We start from the raw sequence: 14459 nt of genomic DNA, 5'->3' as shown, positions 1-14459 counted from the left end.
TTGAAAAGGGTGAGCTAGCATAAGCTAGTGAAAGGGTTAGGAAGTTATTTTGATTCAGAGATGCCCAGTTTAAATAACCACAGGACTGACCCTCTTCTCTCTTTCAGTGGGAATTTGGATAGAGCCTTGAACATTTTTTTGGGGATTTTCTGGTGTGTGTGGCATAGTAACCAGTGTGTTCTGCTGTCTTCTGTCTTGACCTCTTTTTACTTCCTAGCAAGAAGCAAAAGCTGTGGGAATTGGCATGAAAAAATGTAAAAGGACTTCATATCTTTCAGCCTGGGCAGAAGTTGACAGAGAAAAGGAGGTGAGAGAAAAACAAGATATGAGGAAAAAAAAGGCAAAATCCAAGTGAGTTCTCTTTTTGGTGTTCTATCATCTTTCTATATAGCTTTCTCACCAGCCTTGTTAAAAAGTAAATATCTCTGCAAATTTCATTTCATTTTCCTTCAGTGGATACAATAAGGCTTATTAAAATGTCTTTCCCTTCTGCAAGGTGCAAACTCCACATTCAATTTGAAAGCTCTCACATAATTCAGATGGCAAAGGAGGTTTTAACTTGGCTGACATCAACATACAAACTAAGAATCCTTCACATGTGGAACACGTGCTTCGAATGAAATTGAGTATAAGAATGTTTGCCAAACCTGACTACAAATGGTTTATTTAGAAGGATAGAATGTGAAAAATATAAATTGATTTTCAAAGATAGTTCCATGATGATTATTGACTTTTACTCCTAAGTTACTGATTTGTTTAACTAGCAAGATGATGCTACATGTTTAAAAGCTTCTGTACCTTGGGAGTATTTATTGTCTAAACTAAAGCTTATTCTCATTTCTAAGAAGAAAATTAGGAGATAGTGCTTGCATGTGTACGCATGTGCAGTAATCTGTTTTTAGTGATATACTACTGCATGGGGCAAGGTCTAGGGGTCGGGATGCTAGAAAACATCTCATCTGAACATCAAGGTTGAGAATATAATATTTAGGTAACTAGTTTCAATCCAGGTGCTCTTCTGCCTGTGGTAAGCCTTGCAGGTGAGCTCACTTACCTACATTCTCAGTTCTAGGGAAGGAAAGTCGACAGCGATATAGAGCCGGATGGTAAATGGCAAAATGGGAGGCAGGGTGATAACACTGAGTTAAGAGCACCACTTTTGTTGTCTGACACACTTGGGTTTTAGGCTTGGTTCTTCCAGGTCCAAATGTAACTCTGGGCAAGTTTCTCAAATTCTCTAAACCTCAGTTTCACCTTCTGTAAAATCCTTCCAAATATTTTATAATAAATATTTAAAGAACTTTTACAATTTATGAAATTTACTTCATGAGCAGTCACTGTGGTCTATAGTTATGATCAAATGTGCTCTCAGCAACACTGAAGAGAAGCTCTTGGATAACCATGACTATTACTTTGGAGTTGCCTAAACTGCCCTTTCCCTTGAGACTATCATTAATGCTTTCCATGAACCAGGAGTCATCTGTAATATCTGACAGAGATCTTATTTTCTGTTACTCATCAAAACAGTGATACCCTCATGTGTACCTTTCAAAGTCAGAAGGAAAGTAACTAGGGAATTGAATATAATGATAGCGTTCCCTCTTAGAATTACACCAAATCCAATTTAATGGATTGAATTTTGCTTTTTAAATTAAAAAAGTAAAAAATCTATGTTCTGGGTTGGCTAATAGGACACTGGTTAAAGCAAATAATGATTATTTGTTTTCTGATGTAGGAATGATTTGCACTGGACTGAAAAGAGCGTGAGATGAAACCCCAAATTCTTAACTGGTTGAGTTCTAGAAAGAGCGATGGTAGTAATTTGGGGGAACTGGTGGTGCCGAGTTCACTTGATTCTACTTTGAAAACTCTCATTAATTGTGCATGGCTGTGCACATATACACACCACAGAAACAAAATTCCTGGAATGTGAGTGAAATTTGTGTCAGAATTTCTTTTTTTTTTTTTTAATTAATTAATTAATTTTTGGCTGTGTTGGGTCTTCATTTCTGCGCGAGGGCTTTCTCTAGTTGCGGCAAGGGGGGGCCACTCTTCATCGCGGTGCGCGGGCCTCCCACCATCGCGGCATTTCCCGTTGCGGAGCACAGGCTCCAGACGCGCAGGCTCAGTAATTGTGGCTCACGGGCCTAGTTGCTCCGCGGCATGTGGGATCTTCCCAGACCAGGGCTCGAACCCGTGTCCCCTGCATTGGCAGGCAGATTCTCAACCACTGCGCCACCAAGGAAGCCCCAGAATTTCTATCTTTGGATGTATAGAGAATTTAAGTGCTATTTAAATGGAAGAATCCTGTTGTAGTAATAAAGAGAAGAATCCAATGGTAGTAATGTTGGTTAGTGTTGAGAAGAAGAAAAAAGGAGAGATAAAATATTTTAAGTGCAATTATAATCTTTTTATTTAAGAAATTATAATCTTTTAAACTCTAATATGTTAATAATACCTCACTTTTTTCCTCAGTGGATTCAGACAGTGCAATTCTATTTCTATCTCTAAGGAAAGGCCTATAATTACATCAAACCAACACAATGACTTACTGAGTGCCTACTATATGGCACAGACTCCGAGAGGCACTTTAACCTATATTGTTTAATCCTTTCAACAAGCAGGAGCATAGTATTATTATCTTTTTTTAATAGAAAAAATAAAAGAGACCCCAAATGCTTAAGTAGCCAGACAAGATCATATAAGACAAAAATCCTGTGATGAAGCTTCTTGGTACAGCAGCATCAAAATAAAAACTGGAAGAGAGTATACAAAGTGGATTAGGAGTACATGTAAACCAACCTCAAGTTTGGAATCAGATTCATCTGTTAATATCACCTCCTCTTAGGGAAGAATGAAAGGAGGATGGAAGAAAGACTTCCTCTTCTATGCACAGGCTCTGAGAGCAATATAGACAGTGCTTCTAGAAATGTCTTACCGAACAGATTACTCTATTTGGATGGTATTTATCCCCTTACCACCTCTCCTTTCCCCAGAGACATGGCATTGTGCCCTAGTTTTAGTGTCTACAACTTAGATTGAGGGATTTTATGGTAACGACTCTTGTATCATCTCTTTAATTGAAAATCCTCTAGGTTAGGAGGGTGGGAACCATGCCTGTCTTATTCACTGTCATATCCTAAGCACCCAGTACATGCCCGCCACATAATAGGTGCTCAATAAATACTTGTTGAATGATTGAAACATTGAATGATTGAAAGGAGGTTGTAGGGGAAGTAGTAAGACTGACATTTAAATAATTATAGGAGTGAATACCACAGTAGAAGGATTATTTCTCTTCCCCAAACTCTGCAAGAGACCAAGTTTAAAAAGTCTTTTTTTTTTAATTATTATAAATCTAGTGACATCAATACTAACTCTATCTCTGCATCCACATATTTTATGGATTTGCTTGTTTTCATTTTTATTTTCCCAAGGGAATTGCTTCAGCAATAACTAAAGTCAATGAAGAAAGTGAGGGACTTGCAAAAGTTTCCCAGCTGATTCTGCCAACTGAAATGCCTTTATTATGCTGTTTTGGTAAACAGAATGAGTCTCAAAACTGAAATCAGGTCAATGTAAGTTTGTGTGCATGCATGTATTCACACACACACACACACACACACACACACACACATACACATGCTCTCATCAGTAAATTATTTGAAAAATAAATGAAAATGAAATCAGGGTCAAATTTGGAACATGAAACAGATAGCATGCTCTTTGTGCTACCAGAGTATATCTGAAAAGGAAGCAGGCAAGTCCAGCAAAACTTAGAGACCTCAAAAAGCCACCAATATACACAGAAGACTGAAGTTGGTTTTTTTCTTTTCTTCCCCTCACATTAAGTCCAATAGCAACTAATCCTGGGGAACTAAAAATATACGAGGTGTACAGTGACTCCCTTCTTTGGCTCTTTCTATAATGTATACAAATCTGACTGATAAAAGGCTCAATTCACTCAGCAGAGAACTGGCTTCTGTCTGATGGAATTTCACTGTGGAGTTTTCACAAGGAGAGCGGTTGGAGCCTTTATATCTCCCATCCTTCTCTATGGGAGACAGAGCCTTATGCGTCTGAGTGATAGCAATAAGCAGTCTGGGACACGTTGGTCGCTGTGTCTGCAGGCATCTGACAAGAGGAGGATATGATTGCAGCAGTGTGTTTGGGAAGTCTGGCTTTCTCCCTCAAAGCCCTCTTTATTCTACGGTTACCTGACATTGCGTAAGAGCCAAGCAGGCAAATTAAATTCCTTCTATTCAGCCTTGAGGAGAGGTGAAAAAACTCCTCTCTGAGCTGGCGATATTTGTCACTTTGCTCTGTCCTTCCCCACGGCAGGGTGTTGGGCATCCAATAGCCAGCCTGGTCAAGAGTGATGTTTTTCATTTTTATTTATATATTGGTTCATTTTAACTCTTTCAGGATTGTCCAAATCAATTTGAGGCCCTGTGTCTGTGTAAACTAATTTCCATGGCTACTTCTCCATAAATGACTTTGTCACACGCTTCCTCCAAAAGGACTTGGATCTAGGATGACCATAGCATCAGGTATTTCTCAGAGTTTTTTACACTTATTTCTCACTTTTTATATTTAAATTTGGAGTTATTCAAATAATTGTCTTGTTATCTTTGAAACCATTAACCTTGTAACCACTGTACATTTTCTGTGTGCCCGTCATATTGGTCAGTATCATTGCATTGTGTTTTGACTTGTTCTTACAATGGCCAGGTTGAGATACAAATTTGTCAAAGTGAAATTATGTTCACCAAAAGAAGAAGGACTTTTAAATTAGTCCAGGTCATTGGTTGGTTTGCAGTTTTTGATGGGCACTATAATTTCTCAGGTGAGGAAGCTATAGATTATCTAGCATCTGTAAATAAATTCAAATTTCTGGCCAAGGAAATTAGAGTCTTGGGCTAGGAGAGAACTTCTAGGGAAATATTATGATCTTTAAGAAATCATGGAGCAGGAGAGAGTAGACTAGAGTCAGGCAAATACAATTCTCTTTAAGAGAGAAAGTAAGGAAGAGAAAGGAGGGAGAGAAAGAGAGAGTAAAAAAAAAAGGAAAGAAGGGAGGAAGGGAAGGAGGGATGTAGTAGGGAAGGAAGGAAGTAAGGGTGGGAAGGAGGCAAGGAGGAAAGAAGAGGGGAGGGAGGGAGAGAGGGAAGGAGGAAGGAAGGAAGGGAGGTTGATTCTACAGGACAAAAACTATGAGTTTGACATTGGTCCAAGACAGAATTCTAGATTGGATTAATAAAGTGATGCTTTGCAAGTACTTAAAACACTTAAGCTAGAAGAGTGTATCTGGGCTTCAGCAAAACATATGATGTTTTCTTTTTATATGTTTATCATCATATGGTTAGGTAGAGTAGAAATTGATGGAACAAGAAATACACAATGAGTGCTTGCTGTGTACCCAGGCTCTGGTGGGATGAGAGAGAGAGAGAGACCTATGGTCTCTCTCCTTGGCCCTGTTCTGTTCCACGTCTTAGCAATCAATGAGTTTGATGAGAATAGAAAGGCATGGAAGAGCACAGATTCTGGAGCCAGATGTCTAGTTTTGAATACTGTCTCTGTCACTTACTAGCTCTGTGACCTTAGGAGTTTACTTAATCTTTTTGTACCTCAATTTCTTCATCTGTAAAATGAGAATAATCATAATATCCATTTCATAATTTTATTGTGAATATTAAGTGAGTTTAAAATGCTTAAAACAACGACTGGCATAAAAGAAGCACTAAGTGTTAGCTAATATCAACATCAATAATAATGATACATAGATGATATGCTTATTAAATTTCTAGAAGAACAGAAGTTGGGAGAAATGATGATACTGTGAGATATAAACTAATATAGTAGATTGAAAGAAACAAGATGAAATTTAACACAGAGAAACAAGAGGTCCCATATTTGAATCCTCAAAAGCAAAATGGATTATAGCTGACTTCCAACTCGAAATGAGCCATGTATTCATTGGTCCTTAAGCACCAACCACCTGCCAGGCACAATGTAAAGTGCTATTTAAGAGAGATACCCAGAGCTAGAGTGAGATTCAATTTGAGTTTGCATCAGTGGGATCAATGGGAATGTATTCTCCAAACCAAGTAATGTGCTGCCCTTGTCAACCACATCTTGAGCACTGGATTCAATTCTGGCTTCCACATTCTAAGAGAGACACTGACAAATTGCCAAATATTCAAAGAATACCTATCAGGGTGGCAAGGGGATTTGTAACAAAGCGTGAAGGAATCAGGGGTGCGTGGACTGGAAAGAATAGGGGTAGGCTAACAATAAGTTCCTTGGAACAGTCCAAGTTTATGGCTATTGTTTCCGCATAATCGCAAGTTGTGTTGTATTTCACTCTCAAAATTGCCCCAGTTTGGACAATTAAAATATGATCTCTCTAATGATGGCTTTTAAGAGCTACCTGAAAGAGGATGAATTAGACTTGTTACTCAACCAAGTCTCATGTTTGTGTGTGACAGCAAGGTAACTTGAAATATCAATATCTTAAGCAAACAGGAGGGCTTAAGGGCTCACGTAACCAAGTTGTGGGAAAGGCAGAAGCAGGGCTAGCCAGAGAGGGAACTGGAACCAGGGTGTTCTCTTTCTCTGTCTCTCCTTCTCGCCGCTCTTACTCTGATCCCTGCTTTTGGAACAGACTTCATATTCTCCTACTGCTGCCGGGTGATCTGAACTCTCATCCATCAAGCTTAGAAAACCAGAGAGAAAAGGAGGTTCTTTACTGTCAACTCAACCAGAAAAATACTTGGAAAAGACTCTACCTCAGTGTGCTTGGGTCATGGACAAGGTGAGAGGTGAGGTGCGGTGGGGGAGGGGAGGGATGCAGGTCAGATTAAAATAACAACTGCTATAAACTGCTATCAGCCAGTGAAAGGCACAAGGAGACCGACTCCAACTCATTTTGATTATAGGGGCAGCCTCCTGAAAGTGACTTTCTGATCATTGGAAGTGTTTAATTAGCAGGTGGGTGACACGTTGTGTCGAAAGCGTTCACGTGTCGGGTTTAGAATTTGACTAGAAGATCTTTAAGTTTTCATACAGTACCAAGATGCTTTACTTCTATAAATTTTCCTTATTTTTTTTGCATAATTAATTTCAAAGAATCCAGTTCCAAGTATAAGAAATGAAATAATCACCACTCTTAAAAACTGCATTGAATCCCAAGGGACCTGAGGATTACAGCAAAACTATGAGAATTGACCCAATAAAGCAGCATAATAAATTTAGACAGTATTCTCTAGGGCCCCTTTGTATTCTGCAATTTTGTGATTCCATAAAACCAGCTTCTGTGCTTCTGAACATAGCTAAAATTATTTAAAAGTCACATTGAGTACAAGACGAAAGGAAAGCTTTCTGAACTGGCAACAATGAGAGCTGTATTCATGAAATCAAAATGTTAAGTGAGGGTTTGACAAGATCTTGCTCCAAATTTTGTTCAGTCTCTTCTCAATGATTACAAAGCAGGGAGATGCTATAGTAATATATGCTGATATATATTCAGTGGGAGCATATTCTCCAAACCAAGGAATCTGCTGACCCAGTCAACTCATGTTGAGTACTGCATTTTCTCTGTGTGTGTGTGTGTGTGTGTGTGTGTGTGTGTGTGTGTATATATGATTCTCTCTCTCTTTATGTGTTTTATGTGACATGGGAGTCTTCATAAGGAAATGAAGACCTGAAAAAACAGACCTTATATTTTATGCTAGATTTGATGAAGAGTGGACATTCATGAGGAATATGATAGGGCAAAGGGTACAAGTGCAGTAAACTGGGGGAAACTTAGCAAGATTTTTTTGTTTGGCTTCTACTTGGTGTCCTTTTGACTTCAGAGATAAGGATCTTTCTTTCCTCCAGGTATAGAGAAGGCACCTCTCACATGAGGGTTTTATGATCTGTTTCAGAGGAGAAAAGGCAGAGTGACCTTCCTGCTTCTGCCATTTTCTCAGAAGTCCTTTAGCTTAAAATATTCAATATGCCAAGGTTCCATGTTTTGGGGTAGTGTGTCCTGAGCACGATCATTCCTCCATCTGAAACTTCCCTAAGAAGTTTCACAGTCCAGAAACTGAGTTAGTAAATTGTCTCATAATCAGTTGAACTAATCTCTTAGTGCTGGGCATTTCCATGGAAACAAAAGAAAAACAAAGGTTAATGGCTAGAACAAACTACTATAAATTCAGCTTTTGAGTCCTGAGGGCATTTCTAGATGTTAGGCTCAAAGTATATCTTCAGAAATGAGGGCAAGCAGTGGCAATCTTACAGATTTTCCTGGTTTGGAGTTTGAATGTCTCTGGGAATGTTGTCGATTATTCCGGTAAACTTTCTGAGTGGCCCACACAACAACAGCTGTAAAAATTGTCCAAACATGAGCTGTTGTGGTGATTTCTCTGAAGTTTATATCAAGTTGTCCAACTTCAGCTTGCAGGGCCGCAGGAAAAAGGACAGTTTTAATTTTTAGTGATTTCAACTCAGATGGGTGAGAGAAAAATTGGAAATAATAGTTTTGGAGAGAGGTAGCTAGATATTGGAGGAAACTAGAATTCAGGATCCATGCTAGTGTACAAGTAGGTAACAAGACCTGAAAGACCACGAATAGGACTAGAATTTAATACCCACAGGAGTGTGCTATAGTTTTCCATCAAAATGTAATTTTTTTTGTCTAGTCACCTCCATTTCTATCAAAGATAATTGAAGTAACACTAATTTCTTTGCAGTATAAGCCAAGCGTTATGAAACTTGGCCTGATTATTTACATAAGTGCAGCAAGAATAGTGAAATCTGCTTTGCTGGAACTTTTCATAAGGAATCTCAGTTTGGACTTTTGAAAGCCTCTAGAGACTGGGAAGCTAAGCTAAGAACTCACCATCAGACTTTGCCTGTATTACCTATGGATTTGGGTAAATTCCTCTCTTCTCAAGGTCCCCAAAATATCCTTACATTGTGAGGCCTACCAGGAAGTGACCTTCCTTACTTACCTGGTAAGGCTGGAATCCCTTACCAGGGATTGGTACCTGGAATAGTATCAGTAATTTCTTCAAGGGGCTTTATTGGCTCAAAAAAGTCAACCCGAGTTCCTAAATATCCAAATTCCCAAATATGACATTCCAGTCAAAGCCTTGGTAGAATAACCAATGTTTGCTTTGTATTCTGTTACCAGGAGAATAGATTCTTATTGAGCTTATGCAAATGACTATACTGCCATAAAAATAAGAATATACGGTAAGAGTTTTTGAATTCTGGAGGGATCAGATAGGGAGAAAAAGCAATTGCTTCATTTTTGTTCACAAAGGCATACTTTATCAAATTGCTGTAAGTTACACGTAGCTTAAGAGAAAAAAGGTTTCCTTAAATGTGGAAAACAATCCATTAAAGAACCAGTCATCTGTCTCACAAAGTCATCTAAAAATTAGAGTCATCTTTGTTAATTCATTCAGTTCCATGTAATTAATCCTTATTCTGCTTGACCTTGAATTAGCAGCTTTATGACTCCATCAGTTTTTTCATTAATTCTGGAATCTCTTGCTCAGTCCAGTGGAAGGGTCTCAATGTTATTCAAATGATGCCATCATGGAGCATTCTCACCTGTAGCTGATTGTAAATGCTTTCCAAGAAGAATCAGAGTAAACCAGTAACTGTCTGTGAATGACAAGTGACTTTGAAATGGCCATGGTTAAAGATCTGATGAAAGTTCACCTGATAAGGAAAATCAGGTATTTCTGTGACTACAACATTCTAACATGGTAACCAGATGATGAGGGTATTGACAAATTTCTACAAACTTTATACAATTTCCAAAAGAGTCATACACATATGACCTAAGAAAGTTTACCATCACTTCTTATTTGACAATGCTTCCCATGTAATTTAACATCGCCAATAAACCTAATTAGTTTTACACCTCTTTTTCACAAGATAAGAGACAAATTCTTCGAGATTTTCCAGGGGCCCTTTGGGAAATCTCAAAGTTAGTTGTGGTCAGAAAGACTTCATTTAGAATTTAATTTGGGGAAATTGTCAAAAATGTCAAAAAGTATGGACAGTGGCGCAGTGGTTGAGAATCTGCCTGCCAATGCAGGGGACACGGGTTCGAGCCCTGGTCTGGGAGGATCCCACATGCCCCGGAGCAACTGGGCCCGTGAGCCACAATTACTGAGCCTGCGCGTCTGGAGCCTGTGCTCCGCAACAAGAGAGGCCGCGATAGTGAGAGGCCCGCGCACTGCGATGAAGAGTGGCCCCCGCTCGCCGCAACTAGAGAAAGCCCTTGCACAGAAACGAAGACCCAACACAGCCATAAATAAATAAAACTAAATAAATTTAAAAAAAAAAAAGTGTGGACATGAAGAGAAGCTTCAAGATGGCGGAAGAGTAAGACGCGGGGATCACCTTCCTCCCCACAAATACATCAGAAATACATCTACATGTGGAGCAACTCCTACAGAACACCTACTGAACGCTGGCAGAAGACCTCAGACCTCCCAAAAGGTAAGAAACCCCCCCACGTACCTGGATAGGGCAAAAAAAAAAAAAAAAAAAACAGAGACAAAGAATAGGGACGGGGCCTGCACCTCGGGGAGGGAGCCGTGAAGGAGGAAAGGTTTCCACACACTAGGAGCCCCTTCGCGGGCGGAGACTGCGGGTGGCGGAGGGGGGAAGCTTCGGAGCCATGGAGGAGAGCGCAGCCACAGGGGTGCGGAGGGCAAAGCGGAGAGATTCCTGCACAGAGGAGCGGCGCCGAGCAGCACTCACCAGCCTGAGAGGCTTGTCTGCTCATCCGCCGGGGCGGGCGGGGCTGGGAGCTGAGGCTCGGGCTTCGGTCGGATCGCAGGGAGAGGACTGGGGTTGGCGGCGTGAACACAGCCTGAAGGGGTGAGTGCACCACAGCTAGCCGGGAGGGAGTCCGGGAAAAGTCTGCAGCTGCCGAAGAGGCAAGAGACTTTTTCTTGCCTCTTTGTTTCCTGGTGCGCGAGGAGAGGGGATTAAGAGTGCCGCTTAAAGGAGCTCCAGAGACGGGCGCAAGCCGCGGCTGCAGTGCGGACCCCAGAGACGGGCATGAGACGCTAAGGCTGCTGCTGCCGCCACCAAGAAGCCTGTGAGCGAGCACAGGTCACTCTCCACACCGCCCCTCCCGGGAGCCGGTGCAGCCCGCCACTGCCAGGGTCCCATGACCCAGGGACAACTTCCCCAGGAGAACGCACTGCACGCCTCAGGCTGGTGCAACGTCACACCGGCCTCTGCCGCCGCAGGCTCGCCCCGCATCCGTACCCTTCCCTCCCCGGCCTGAGTGAGCCAAAGCCCCCGAAGCAGCTGCTCCTTTAACCCCGTCCTGTGTGAGCGAAGAACAGATGCCCTCAGGCGACCTACACGCAGAGGCAGGGCCAGGTCCAAGGCTAAACCCCGGGAGCTGTGCGAACAAAGAAGAGAAAGGGAAATTTCTCCCAGCAGCCTCAGGAGCAGCGGATTAAATCTCCACAGTCAACTTGATATACCTGCATCTGTGGAATACCTGCATAGACAATGAATCATCCCAAATTGAGGGGGTGGACTTTGGGAACAACGATAAATATATTTTTTTCCCTTTTTCTCTTTTTGTGAGTGTGTATGCATATGCTTCTGTGTGTGATTTTGTCTGTATAGCTTTGCTTTTACCATTTGTCCTAGGGTTCTGTCTCTCCGTTTTTTTTTTTTTAGTATAGGTTTTAGCAGTTGATATCATCGGTGGATTTGTTTTTTGGTTGGGTTCTTTCTTTTTTTTTATTAAAAATTTTTTTTAATAATTATTTTTTATTTTAATAACTTTATTTTATTTTACTTTATTTTATCTTATTGTATCTCTTTCTTTTTTAAAAATTTATTTTATTTAATTAATTAATTTATTTATTTATTTATGGCTGTGTTGGATCTTCGTTTCTGTGCGAGGGCTTTCTCTAGTTGCGGCAAGTGGGGGCCACTCTTCATCGCGGTGCATGGGCCTCTCACTATCGCGGCGTCTCTCGTTGCGGAGCACAGGCTCCAGACGCGCAAGCTCAGTAATTGTGGCTCACGGGCCTAGTTGCTCCGCAGCATGTGGGATCTTCCCAGACCAGGGCTCGAACCCGTGTCCCCTGCATTGGCAGGCAGATTCTCAACCACTGCACCACCAGGGAAGCCCTCTTTCTTCTTTTTCTCCCTTTTATTCTGAGCCGTGTGGATGACAGACTCTTGGTGCTACAGCCAGGCTTCAGGGCTGTGCCTCTGAGGTGGGAGAGCCAAGTTCAGGACACTGGTCCACAAGAGACCTCCCAGCTTCACGTAATATCAAACAGCAAAAATCTCCCAGAGATCTCCATCTCAACACCAAGACCCAGCTCCATTCAACGACCAGTAAGCTATAGTGCTGGACACCCTATGCCAAACAATTAGCAAGAGAGGAACACAACCCCACCCATTAGCAGAGAGGCTGCCTAAAATCATAATAAGGCCACAGACACCCAAAAACACACCACCAGACGTGGACCTCCCCACCAGAAAGATAAGATCCAGCCTCATCCACCAGAACACAGGTACTAGTCCCCTCCACCAGGAAGCCTACACAACCCACTGAACCAACCTTAGCCACTGGGCACAGACACCAAAAACAATGGGAACTATGAACCTGCAGCCTGCAAAAAGGAGACCCCAAACACAGTAAGTTAAGCAAAATGAGAAGACAGAGGAACACACAGCAGATGAAGGAGCAAGGTAAAAACCCACCAGACCTAACAAATGAAGAGGAAATAGGCAGTCTACCTGAAAAAGAATTCAGAGTAATGATAGTAAAGATGATCCAAAATCTTGGAAATAGAATGGAGAAAATACAAGAAACGTTTAACAAGGACCTAGAAGAACTAAAGAGCAAACAAACAGTGATGAACAACACAATAAATGAAATTAAACATTCTCTAGAAGGGATCAATAGCAGAATAACTGAGGCAGAAGAACAGATAAGTGATGTGGAAGATAAAATAGTGGAAATAACTACTGCAGAGCAGACTAAAGAAAAACGAATGAAAAGAATTGAGGACAGTCTCAGAAACCTGTGGGACAACATTAAGCGCACCAACATTCGAATTATAGGGGTCCCAGAAGAAGAAGAGAAAAAGAAAGGGACTGAGAAAATATTTGAAGAGATTATAGTTGAAAACTTCCCTAATATGGGAAAGGAAATAGTTAATCAAGTCCTGGAAGCACAGAGAGTCCCATACAGGATAAATCCAAGGAGAAACACGCCAAGACACATATGAATCAAACTATCAAAAATTAAATACAAAGAACAAATATTAAAAGCAGCAAGGGGGGGCTTCCCTGGTGGCGCAGTGGTTGAGAATCTGCCTGCCAATGCAGGGGACACGGGTTCGAGCCCTGGTCTGGGAAGATCCCACATGCCGCAGAGCAACTGGGCCTGTGAGCCACAACTACTGAGCCTGCGCATCTGGAGCCTGTGCTCCACAACAAGAGAGGCTGCGATAGTGAGAGGCCTGCGCACCGCGATGAAGAGTGGCCCCCGCTTGCCACAACTAGAGAAAGCCCTCGCAAAGAAACGAAGACCCAACACAGCCATAAATAAAATAAATAAATAAACATAGAACAAAACCTGTTTTAAAAAAGAAAAAGCAGCAAGGGAAAAACAACAAATAACACACAAGGGAATCCCCATAAGGTTAACAGCTCATCTTTCAGCAGAAGCTCTGCAAGCCAAAAGGGAGTGGCAGGACATATTTACAGTGATGAAGGAGAAAAACCTACAACCAAGATTACTCTACCCAGCAAGGATCTCATTCAGATTTGATGGAGAAATTAAAAGCTTTACCAACAAGCAAAAGCTAAGAGAATTCAGCATCACCAAACCAACTTTACAGCAAATGCTAAAGGAACTTCTCTAGGCAAGAAACACAAGAGAAGGAAAAGACCTACAATAACAAACCCCAAACAATTAAGAAAATGGGAATAGGAACATACATATCGATAATTACCTTAAATGTAAATGGATTAAATGCTCCAACCAAAAGACATAGACTGGCTGAATGGATACAAAAACAAGACCCATATATATGCTGTCTACTAGAGACCCACTTCAGACCTAGGGACACATACAGACTGAAAGTGAGGGGATGGAAAAAGATATTCCATGCAAATGGAAATCAAAAGAAAGCTGGAGTAGCAATTCTCATATCAGACAAAATAGACTTTAAAATAAAGACTATTACAAGAGACAAAGAAGGAAACTATATAATGATCAAGGGATCGATCCAAGAGGAAGGTATAACAATTGTAAATATTTATGCACCCAACATAGGAGCACCTCAATACATAAGGCAAATACTAACAGCCATAAAAGGGGAAATCGACAGTAACACAATCATAGTAGGGGACTTTAACACCCCACTTTCACCAATGGACAGATCATCCAAAATGAAAAT

General features: G+C 41.1%; 1 long non-coding RNA gene across 11 annotated transcripts in view; it reads left to right on the top strand.

Moving 5' to 3' along the window:
* Positions 1–357: 357 nt before the first annotated feature.
* LOC309638850 overlaps positions 358–14459 on the top strand; it is a 220875-nt gene continuing 206773 nt past the window's right edge. For 7 of the 11 annotated variants that reach the window (XR_014251334.1, XR_014251335.1, XR_014251336.1 and 4 more), the window contains exons 1-2: positions 358–1929; positions 4426–6814. This is a non-coding gene — a long non-coding RNA (uncharacterized lncRNA). Of the gene's footprint in view, positions 1930–4425; positions 6822–14459 lie in introns of all 11 variants that reach the window. The other 4 variants (XR_014251339.1, XR_014251340.1, XR_014251341.1 and 1 more) reach the window with 2 other exon arrangements.

Source organism: Balaenoptera physalus (assembly GCF_965194825.1).
Source record: "Balaenoptera physalus genome assembly, chromosome: 11".
NCBI classification, from domain to species: Eukaryota; Metazoa; Chordata; class Mammalia; order Artiodactyla; family Balaenopteridae; genus Balaenoptera; species Balaenoptera physalus.
The sequence above is the reverse complement of the archived record's forward strand: the minus strand, read 5'-3'. Positions and strand labels throughout refer to the sequence as shown.